At 31.3% G+C, this 10,863-nt stretch overlaps 2 long non-coding RNA genes across 2 annotated transcripts in view; one reads left to right on the forward strand and one right to left on the reverse strand.

The window, feature by feature from the left end:
• Positions 1-10,863, forward strand: part of LOC136796062 (uncharacterized) — a 263,158-nt gene that overhangs the window by 212,128 nt on the left and 40,167 nt on the right. The window lies entirely within an intron of this gene.
• Positions 7,430-10,863, reverse strand: part of LOC112211312 (uncharacterized) — a 21,478-nt gene continuing 18,044 nt past the window's right edge. Inside the window, exon 3 of the long non-coding RNA XR_002945543.1 lies at positions 7,430-7,498. This is a non-coding gene — a long non-coding RNA (uncharacterized lncRNA). The remainder of the gene's footprint in view (positions 7,499-10,863) is intronic.

A 10,863-nucleotide genomic window follows, 5' to 3' on the forward strand; every position in this document is an offset into this window, starting at 1 on the left:
TGACATAATGATATGATACAGGATGTAGAGAAACTACCCAGTAGTAGAACTCTAAAAACAGTTTACAATATAAGGTCACAAGGCCATCTTCTTTTCAGGCGCCTCGGAGGATTGTCAGGAATGGAAGAGGAAGCAAGGTTAGAAACGAGTGGGTTTGGGTGGTTAGGGAGTTTATTATGGAAGGAATAATATCGGGTATTATTGTCAATTGAAAGTACATTTATGATTTAATAATAATTTAATATAATCAATACGCTCTTAGATGCCCTACATCGTTATTCAATCAATGAAATCAATAAACATCACATTCAATCATGAACGAATGATATAATTAATTGAAGTAAGATGAACTAAATTATAAATAGTGCGAAACGTGAGCGTTGATGACCGCAGGGTTTTACGCTCAAAAACCTCAACCAACAACAACTAAATTATAAATTATATAGACATATATTTGTATAAATAGTATCTATCAAATATTGTACAACTGCTGTCCTTTGTGTTACAATCAGACAGCCCTGACGAAGCCCAACAAAGTGGGGCAAAACGTTGGTAAACAATAAATAGTTTTCTTCTACTTCATACGGTTAACTATCTTCTTCCAATATTTAAATTATTATTATTTTGTTTGTGCTTTTCCCTGTATAAATCCCTCAACATTTATCTCATCACTACAAAGGTATAGAATTCCGTTGATAGGGACCATTATAATTTGTATGGTTAATAAATATTGCTATTAAATCGTAAAATTAAAAAAATGATGGTCAATCTAACCATGTATTATAAACATAAGCATAAATTTTATAATTTCAATAAAAAAAAAATTATGTACATAATATTTATTATTGTTGTAGTGATCTGGTTGATACATATGTCAAATTCACCTTTAAAGATTTTATTTCATTCTTTTGTGAACATTTCATTTCTTTTCAAATAAAATGTGAAATAAACACATTTTCTATCTAAATTGAAAGTTAAAAAACTGATTTTTTTTTTTAGAAAAAAAAGCAAAGCTAATTTTTTCATAACATAAAATATCTTAGAAATAATGAAATTAATAAAAGATTTAATTAAGATATTCAAGCTAATAAAATACCTGTCATTAATAAAAAAAATCTAATTAGGGATCTTTTTATGTAGAGGATAATAAACACAAATTTTTAGAAAGTTAAATTAATTGGATAAATACAAATAAAAATATGTATAAAATCATTAACATTCTATCTTAGACTTTCTTATCAATTTATAAAATACGATTTTTTTTTTTTAATACTTTGAAAATCAGTTCCATAATTGACTCATGTACCTGATGTACTTATGTTATAAAATATTTTTGAATTATTCTCTCTCTATTTCTTTCTCGCGCGGTGCCCGCGTTCATTACGTAGCGAGAGGAAGAACACTGTCCTGTTAATGGAATAGAATTGAATGAAGGGAATTGGTCCGAATTGGGAATTTACGGCACTGACATTTATTACATAATGACCATCTCAATTACCCAGTCGCTTGAGCAATAACTGGATCATCAGCTCGTAATACTCCGCCGAATCCCAATTACCTCATTATATAGATGTGCAATTAACGCATTTGCAAATACTCTCTAATTAGCAATTACTATCTTTCATCGTATTTCGGATTACAATTTTCCCGCCTGCTTAGAGTTGCAAGGTTACTTTAAATATATATTTTATATTATTCGACTAAATAATAACCTGCTTATCTTTGAACATTAGATTCGTAAATGAATCGTAAATGATCTATTAATCAGTTGTGAAAACGAAATGATTTTTCTAATACCTTTAAAAAATTATTTTTGTCCGTCGTTAAATCACAGTGTGCCGTCAGCATTTTACTCACGCTTGGATAATAAAACTATGTATTTTTTTTTTGTTTTTTATTGAAATTTTAACTGTGACGTAACGTCTATAGGGAGATAAGAAAAATAAGCGTGGTTGTAATAAACCTTCAATTAAATACGAAGGATCTTGATTTTGAAATATTTAAAGTGATTTTTGTTGTAATAGTTGAATGAAAGATAAGCAATAGAAATACAATAAAAATAATGAAATATAAGATAATATAAAGAAAAACGAATAAATTATATTTATTACTTACGGGTAGATTGTATTAATGCCTGTGCAATTTTAGTCTAATTTGGTCTAGCAGAAGATGGAAGAAGATAGAGGATAATTATTTATAGAACGAGATTATTTAGCCTGACGTAGTCTTATGTAGAAATATTCTTCTTCTTCTTTGTCCATGTCTTTCAGCGTGGAGGAGCTTCAAACCACTTGGTACAAACATCTCGGTATCTGCCAAGCATCATCATCTGACCCAACGCTTTCCTTCTTTCCAGACCTAGTCATTGGAAATGCTCCATGTAGTCTTCCACCAGTCGGCCTCGCCTCTATACATTTCCTTGGCTCTCTGCTCTCTCTCATTCTACAGATATGTCCATACAATCGAAGCTGTTGGTGTTCAATCACTGATTTCACTGAGGGGATATGAAGTACTTATCTTATTCTTTCATTTCTTATCTTGTTTTTCCTACTTGTCCAATATTCTTCGCAAAAAAAATGCATTTTAGCACCCGTAATCCTGCCCAAGTGCTTATCTTGAGTGTCCCAACTTCCATGGCAATATAATAGTGTTAAAAGATATATTGCTTTAATCACGTGGGGTTGTCTTTATCCACTTCCTTCTTTCCCACAATAGTATTACATATCTGGTAGTAGATATTATTTGCTTTATTTATCATATTGGACACTTCTTGGTTTATTATACCGAATTTATCGAATATTGTTCCACGGTAGGTATAAAAGTCCACGTTTTGTAATACTTCATCATTGCACACTATTGTTACATTGACAACGTCCACTTCATCTCTTGCAACAGTCACAAACTTGCTCTTGCGGCTGTTAATACTCATTCCTTTGCGAACGACGACTTCTTCTTATTCTATAATGGCCTGTTGCAATTTATCCTCAGATTCTGTCACCAAGACGACATCGTCTGCATACAGAGACGCCTGAACTTGTACCGTTCTCATGTTCCACGTACCGACTACAGTCCAAGCTGTTCTTCTCCTGCATATTTTATGGATTTGAACCATAAAGACAATAAACAATAATAAGGCTATCTCGTTCTTTCTCACCTGTTTCCAAAGAAAATGGCTTTTACTCTCGGCCATTTATACGCAATATTCTTTAGGGATGTGATAAGTTGATTTAATCGCTTCCAGGAGGTTTGGAGGATTCCTTTGTCTGTCGTCTAATAAGAATAATTAATATTTCATAATAGGTTCATAGAAGATGGAGGATAGGGTAAGGATAGTGGATAATTATTTATATAATGAGAATTATTAATGATTGTAAATCTACATTGACCAACACAAAGTTCAATTAAAAGAATATGATTGACACTTAGGAACTGGACAACAAATTAGTACAAATTATAAAAAAAATTAAAATACAAATCAATTTGAATGATAATTTTAAAAAATGTTGCTACGAGAAAGCGGGGGCTATTAATCAATGCGAAATTTTTTATGGTTATTATTCAAAACCCACGTACTTCATTCATTAGACTGAGTGACTGGAATGTCAATGAATGAGTATTGAATTGGCATAGAATAGAGGTAGGAATCTTGAATTCACATCCTGCCTTCGACTGATTAAACATTGTTGTTTAATTGCGAAGTTTCACTTAACTGAGGGAAACTACATTTGCGAACATTTTAGTCTGGGCGTGATTAATGTGTTTTAACTAGAAATTAGTATAAGTTTTAAGTCTCGATTAAATTACTCTTTTTTGACAGATGTATCATTTGTGCAGTGTCAGAATATTGTATCTGAATATTTATTAAATTATTTGTTGTGCTTAAAGTTGCAGATATGAGGCATCAATTAATTTATAATTTCGAAGTAAGTCAATTGTATTAATTTGATGTAATTTAACATTTTCAGCTAGGTATTTTTGGCATATCGCACAAAATCGACAACTAAAATGCTAGAAATGTATTTTATGGTGTGGTATATTTTATGTGTCTGAGCAGAAGAATGTAACATTACCTATTAATCAACGAATTAGCAAGCAGGAAATGAATACTGCAGCATTATTTATACAGGATATTTCAAGTATTAATGTTCTAACTGAATGTATGAATGAAGGGCTTAAAAAAATACCCTATGAGGCTATGTCTGTTATCGCTTTATTTACGAGATATTCACAACTAAATATTTTCATCTAATTTCATTACGCTATAATAACAAAAAAATAAGAATGAATGGAATCATAACAACATGATAAATAGAAAAAGAATGAATCATAATTAAACTTGAGGTTAGAGAAATTCAAATATATAAAACTATATAGTATGAAAATATAAAATACAGATCAAAATGGTGAAAACAACATGCAAAAAAACAAATTTGAAAATAAAAATTACTTCGTTTCTTCTTTATTTCAAACAAAGTTATTCATTCAAATTAAATAGAAAAAAAATATTAAAAAATGTTTCCCAATTTTAATATTTATGTACAAATTTCATTTGACTACGTAATCAACTGCTTATTCATAATAACACTAACAGCCAAATTTAATTTTATGTTGAACCACCACAATATCTTTGTATAAAATAATCCTGTAAAAACCTTAAAATTTATTTTTACCTTATTTAGAGAAAATGCTTGTAATAATAACGGCTTAGAAAATATAATAACGGGTAGGCTTGGAAAACATAATCATAATGTAGAAAAATATTTCCTTGGGGGGAACATCTATATAATAATGAGCATATTAGATAAGAAAAAAAGTCACACACTGTTAAAAGTTTATGTAGCGGGGGATGGAGGGGGTATATTGTGTTCAGTTGGCTGAGCGATCCAGCAGATAGAATTCCTGAGGTTAGGCGAGCCGAAAAGCATTCAATCCAGGCCCGACTCCAGCCCTCCAGGAAAATAGCGGAAAATACTCTGCATAGAATTACCAAGCTCCTCCTGGCATTTTCATCGTCTTTTCTTCACCTCCTGCCTCTCATTTCAAGCAGATATACGCCAAGGAGAGAAATCTCCTTTATAAGATGAAATGAACCTTTTGTCTTCTTAAGTCCCAAGATGAGTCTGATATATTGTGATATCGTGTCTAATAACAATTGTTTTGTGTTCTCCATTAATTACTGCATTAGTTCAATATTTTCTACAACATAAATTATCCTATAAATCGTATAATCGAAATATATCATCGACAACGTGTGAAATACATGAATAAAAGTTTTGCTTATGTAGAAGAAGTTTGCAAGATTATTGCAGATTTAGTAACTGCTGCTTATCATAGACAATTTCATGTTTAATAAATAGAACGTATATCGCATTTTTGTTTTTAAATATTAATCCCTGTCGACTGCCCTACAGTATACTTTAATAATGTGGCTCTTACCCCTGTAGAACAGATTCTACGTACTAACCTGGAATCCCCACACAAGACTGAAAAGACAGGAAACTGCACGCAGATTCCGACTATTACAGCCCTTACTAGACAAACGGCCTAAACTTCCAATTCATTACAAAAGACTGATCTACATGAAAATAATAAGGCCCATCTGGACATACGGAGTTGAGATTTGGGGCTCCACTAAACCTTCGAATTACTCTCGTATCCAATCTTTACAATCCAAAATCCTTCGTAAAATCCTCAATGCTCCTTATTTTGTTACTAATAAAACCATCCATTAAGACCTAAATGTTCCTTATATGTTTCTAGCCCGAACCCGATATTATTCCTTCCATAATAAACTCCCTAACCACCCAAACCCACTAGTTTCTAACCTTGCTTTCTCTTCCATTCCTGGCAATCCTCCGAGGCGCCTGAAAAGAAGATGGCCTCGTGACCTTATATTGTAAACTGTTTTTAGAGTTCTACTACTGGGTAGTTTCTCTAAATCCTGTATCATATCATTATGTCATATCATTATGATCAAATTTACTTGTTGTATTTTTTATACAGTAATTATTGTAAATATCAAGAAATAAATAAAAAAAAATATTAATCCTAGACGTACTTTCAAATACACAACCACTTTTAAAGTTTTAGATATATCTATTTTCGTGAATTGAAATTACCGAATATTAATTGCATATTGTTTCTCAAATACAAAAAAAACTCTTCTTAAGAGTTATATTTTTTAAATATATGAAAAATAATTAAAACAAAATCTTTAATAATTAATATTATTTTTTTAAATAAAAGGGTAAATAAAAATAATATAAACTAATAATTTGTTTTCAGTTAATACATCTAACCCTGAATCATGAATCATCCTGTATAAGTACGAAATACAAAGATTTTGCTTTTCTCGGTAAATAGATATATTTTCTATATTAGAGGTCATCAACTTTTTTCCCTGTGCATTTATTTAAATTATTTTATAGTTTCTTGACGCTGTCCTAAATAACACATTTGGTACTTTATCTAGTCGATTTGGGAGCACAGGAAGATACACTGTCTTTAGATTGCTGTACCAGACATGTTTGTTTTTTTTTCCGAACCCTCTAAAACAGAAGTACGAAGTGAATTAGTAAGTGCATTACTGTAAAAAGAAAAAGTAATTCGTGTTGTGTCTTACCTTTTACTACCTTTGGTATTTTAAGGTTACCTGTTATATTTAATTTTACATATGAGCTATCCATTCAAGGACCTATTTTGAGTCCGGAGGTGAGGGGCCTCCTCGTGATGTATCGCATATAAAATAAAAAATAAAAAGTAAAAATAAAAATAACAATAAAAATAAAAATAACAATAAAAGTAAAAATAATAAATAACAATAAAAGTAAAATAATAAATAACAATAAAAGTAAAAATAATAAACCAGACATGTAAGAAACTCACGTGTATCTAATTTGTCGCTGCTGAAAGGATAACCTAACTAGCTAAAACTGGTATTCCGCCACAAAATGCTGTCGCATTTCTAACCACTTTTTCTGTAACATATTCTTAGGCCAGTTCCCACAAATATTTTCTAGAATTCCCTTCTTCTCACAACAAGATATCTTATTGAAAATTCTTCTATGCGATTCATTTCGGATTTCAGAGATAAATGTTAATAAAATAAAAAATTAAGAATTCTAATATCTTTCAAAGTAATTCAATGACTTTAACACTTAGATATTTCTTGCTAAATATTTCTCACAATATATACAATTACGATGTTGCAATTTTATTGTGGAACAGATTACAGTAATAATTAAACTTTAGGAAGAGACCTTCATTTATATTTTGAGTAAGACTTGAAAATATGTAACTAAATGAGTACAGAGGCTGGTGACATTAATTATTTCGAAAGAGGAGATGAGATATCATTTAGAAACTCTTAAACCTCAGAGCTGACAGCCGAGATCCCGCGCTTCCGTCCATCTGTCAGCGGCCTTCGCTGTATACGTCTATTTCAGGCCGACAGGAAATATAGCACTTCTTAGCAGCATCTCGTCCCGTCTTCCTTCATCTGATAAATAAGTGGAGATTAGCCAGAACTATTTATACAGGCGCTTACTGTTTTATAATAGTTCATATTCAATGCCTCTATAAATGCACAGCGTTGTTCGTTTCTGATATTTGGTTAGAATACGGTGGAGCTTTTTAAAAATATAGAAAAAAATTTCTATTTTATAATTTACGAAATAAGGATGGATTTCGAGATTCGGATTTCCTTTAATACAAGAATATACCTAACAGTATTAGGTTCGAAATGAAAAAGATCTACTGAGTGATCCGAGTTTGCCTTACGAAAAGTCAAGTAAGATATACTGTCGCTTATACTACACGTAGTGAGACAGTATTTTCATACAGTAGCTTCATTGGCGCATTATGTAATGTCAGCTGCCACGCTGTACCTAGTGCGATAGTGGTAATAACAGTAGTGCCAAGACAGTAAATGTTTTCATGAAAGTAGCTACTCTACCATAACAGATCTCTAAGTTACCACATTATAGTTAGTGCCTCTATTATACTGTGTAATTGTTGTGGCTAATAGGTGTCACTGTGTAAACTGGCTTTTACACGACAGTAGCTTTACTGCTGTTATATGTACTATCAACTATCGTGCCGGACCTAGTGCAACAGTACTGCCATGATAATGAGGGAAATTATTTTACAATTTACACCAAGATTTCCCGACTGGTTTCAGTGGGACCCTGGAGTGTCTCAAGCTAATACCACTTTCTCATACTATTACGAAAAAAGAAAAAGGTGAGATATTAAAAAAGCAAATATACAGTGCATTTCAACATTTACTTAAAACTGTTTTTTTATACTACCACTTTAAGGATAATACAATCTTTTTTTACCTCGACAAGGGTGCCGCAAATTTTTTTGATCCCAACAAGAGTGCCGTGGTGAAAATAAGTTTGGAAACCGCTGAGTTACACCATGCTGGTGGTAAAAATAACCACAAAACTTTTTATTTGTTAAAAAAAACAAAGATTAAAAGAAAAATTTATTAAAAGAGCAATTTTTATTTAAGTTGTTGAATAATTTGTATTCAATAATTTAAAAACAGTAATCCTTTGATTATGGAAATAAAAATTATGAAGGATTCCATTATTAAGGAGACAATTGATTTCGGATTCAGCTATTGCATTTTGTTAGAGATAATGTATTTATAAATGTATGTTAGGCTGGTTCTCAATCCTAGTTTGTAAGGCGAAACTCATAGAAAGTACACAGAACTGCCGAACGAAGATTATCATTAAGTCATTGAATTATTATAAAAGTACAATAAAATCACATAAATAAAAAGGGTAGAATTAAAAACTGTACCAGTCTAGGGAACAATTAATTCTATTATAGTGTAAACTTCAAAATAAAATAAAACTCATTTAAAGGCTTGTGTCTTAATGTCCAATTTTTTTTAGTGTCAACCGAATAAAGAATAAAAGTTTTTGTAGGATACAAATTTTATAACGATAGTAAAACTTTGAATTAGTAGTTGTAAAAAAACAAAATCCAATACAATTTTTCTGGGGATTCTAACTAGAAATTCAAATGTTCGTTGCTTTTACAAGTTCCTGTACAAGTACTGATTCTACTGTAATAGTAGTATTTACTTAGGGCTAGAGGAAACCTAACAGCACTTTTGGTTCAATAATTTTCATGAATATTAAAATGCTCCTGTTTTAAATTAAATGCCAATCATTACTTTAATAAAGAAATAAAAAAGTTTTTAAAAAAATATTGATACGTACAAAACCAATGTTGGTACATGATTATACTATACCATTCTAACTATTGACATTATTATCCCAAATTAAAGAATAAAGTTTTTTTTTTGTTTTTAAGAAAATTACTTCGTAGTAACATTATCAATTATAAATACTAAAATTATTGTCTAGGTTTATCACTTTTTGTAGTGGTTACATATGAGAAAAGATTTTATAATTTATATTTAAGTGCGCACTTAGATTCAGTAAACAAATAATCGTAAATCGGTATATCTTCAGTAGAGTCAATTAAACTCACAATAATAAATACAGACTGAAAACCAATCTATTCTGGATTTTTTCCGGCCCCACATTACACATCTGTTTTCATTCAAGAACTCTCCAGAGCAGAAGAATTCTGGAATCTTTCCAGTATAAGCCTGGTCATCTACATTCGTTCCCCCAAATTAAGTTTTCTGCTTGGTCAAATTGAGTATTTACCAGCATACGATAAACACTGTTTTGTTTTTTTCGCTGTGAAAAATGGTGATTCTAACCGTATTTTCCAAGACTCTAATGGAAATTAATAGTCCTGACGTTAATGAAATTCCTTCCAGAAACTACTTCGGGCTATTATTAGGGAACTACTCTAAAAGGATACTGGGAGCAGAATTAAAAGGACTCGAGATAGTTAAATTAGTAATTGAAAATAAATCCTAAAACTCTGTTATATTTTTCTCTCTCTTGAGATTAGACCTTCTTTTTAACTAATTTAAATGTTTTTTGTGAACCTTTGCTGTTATAAACCACCACTTAATTAAATTTATTTATGGAATCATATTTTTCTTGTATTTTTCCTGAAAATTACAGACTTTTATACGATATCGAAGGCTATTAGAAGAATGAGGTTTGGGCTGAATTTTATATCCATTTTATAACCGTCTTTATGGTGGATTTAGGGATGTCTGATATTTTTATTGTTTTTCTTGTAACATTGTCGCAATTCCTGGGGCCCCCTTTTGAATTATATGAGACGCAATTATTTATGTAGTGTTTTTCTGAAATTTGTATTGCTCTCGGCAGAACAATAACATAAAAAAAGTTTGGATGAATTTCAGTTAAAAATTTCATCGTCTGCAAATGTTTTTCTTTTCAATTTCTCCACTACTGGATACTCTACAATTGTACGGTTTTTCTAACCCCTTTAGGTTAGAGACGTGACGGCCGTGCGTTTTGGGGGGAATGTCCCACAGCGCACGGTTCTGAACGTTGTGGGTTCAATAGCTACTCAGGGAATCTTGACACTCCCACCTTGATTAGTACTCGGTGGCAACTCTGGTAGCTGTCATGGGTTAGCAGAAAGGACCATTATCCCTACTTGCTGGACTATTCCTCCCCCCAAGATACCCATTCCAATACCAACCCCTTTAGGTTTTATAATGGATACAGCTATAATGCAATATAAAAAAGTGATTGTTATGAAAGATTGTTGAGCTTCTCATAACAGAGAGCTTATAAAATTAATTTCAACAAATAATTTCTATTTATATCTGCAATGTTTGGGCCACTCACTGTAACATATTTCCAAATCTTAATAGGAAAAAAAGGTTCGTACTCTATATATATAAGTTATGATAGGATAAGGCACTGTGGCCGCCTTAATACTCCCTAC

Source organism: Halyomorpha halys, unplaced genomic scaffold (assembly GCF_000696795.3).
Source record: "Halyomorpha halys isolate HHAL.00 unplaced genomic scaffold, Hhal_1.1 Scaffold892.1, whole genome shotgun sequence".
NCBI lineage: Eukaryota > Metazoa > Arthropoda > Insecta > Hemiptera > Pentatomidae > Halyomorpha > Halyomorpha halys.